The sequence below is a fragment of the Chrysochloris asiatica genome, unplaced genomic scaffold (assembly GCF_000296735.1).
Source record: "Chrysochloris asiatica unplaced genomic scaffold, ChrAsi1.0 scaffold00231, whole genome shotgun sequence".
NCBI classification, from domain to species: Eukaryota; Metazoa; Chordata; class Mammalia; order Afrosoricida; family Chrysochloridae; genus Chrysochloris; species Chrysochloris asiatica.
Window position 1 is genome coordinate 4,334,988 of NW_006408749.1, and position 1,174 is coordinate 4,336,161.

Genomic DNA, 1,174 nt, shown 5'->3' on the forward strand with positions numbered 1-1,174 from the left:
TCTAAGATCTTGTTAGCCTTTCCTTTCTATCTGTAACTAACCCTCTTATTTGTTCTATCCTTTAAAATCTATGTTCAATATACATATGTTCCATTGATTCTTTTTATAACATGTCTCACAGATTACTAACTTACTTGCTAACTGTTTTATCACATCTTATGAGTTTCTTGAGAAGAAGTGAATATTCTTAAATGATAAAGCAAACATATACAAGGGTGCTACAAAAAGTTTATGGAAATTTTAAATTATCTTTTAATTCTATTTCCTATGAATTTTTGAAGCCTCCTTGTATTATGTATATTATAGCACAGACTAACATTCCACTGAATACATAGTACATGGTTTATAAAAGCTGTTCCACAAGACAACAGTGACAACAGCAAAGATAAAAAAAAGTAGAGGACAGAGTCCCAGTGGAGCTAGCGAACCGAGTGGTTGTGTGATCGCATCTTGGAGACTGGTAGTGCTTGCAACATGGCTGACCAACTGATTGAAGAGCAGATTGCAGAATTCCAAGAAGCTTTTTCACTATTTGACAGGGATGGTGATGGAACTATAACAACAAAGGAATTGGGAACTGTAATGAGGTCTCTTGGGCAGAATCCCACAGAAGCTGAATTATAGGACATGACTAATGAAGTAGATGCTGATGGTAATGGCACAATTGACGTCCCAGAATTTCTGACAACGATGGCAAGAAAAATGAAAGACACAGACAGTAAAGAAGAAATTAGAGAAGCATTCCGTGTGTTTGATAAGGATGACAATGGCTGTATTAGTGCAGCAGAACTTCGTCACATGATGACAAACCTTGGAGAAAAGTTAACAGATGAAGAGGTTGATGAAATGATCAGGGAAGCAGATATTGATGGCGATGGTCAAGTAAACTATGAAAAGTTTGTACAAATGATGACAGCAAAGTGAAGACATTGTACAGAATGTGTTAAATTTCTTGTACAAAATTGTTTATTTGCCTTTTCTTTGTTTGTAACTTATCTGTAAAAGGTTTCCCTTTACTGTCAAAAGAATATGCATGTATAGTAATTAGGACTTCATTCCTCCATGTTTTCTTCCCTTGTCTTACTGTCATTGTCCTGAAACCTTATTTTAGAAAATTGATCAAGTAACATGTGGCTTACTCTGGATATATCTAAGCCCTTCTGCACATCTAAAC

At 35.3% G+C, this 1,174-nt stretch overlaps 1 pseudogene; it reads left to right on the plus strand.

Annotated features, from left to right (window-relative positions):
- The first annotated feature begins 474 nt into the window (after positions 1–474).
- LOC102817211 lies at positions 475–924 on the plus strand (annotated as a pseudogene).
- Positions 925–1,174: the final 250 nt, after the last annotated feature.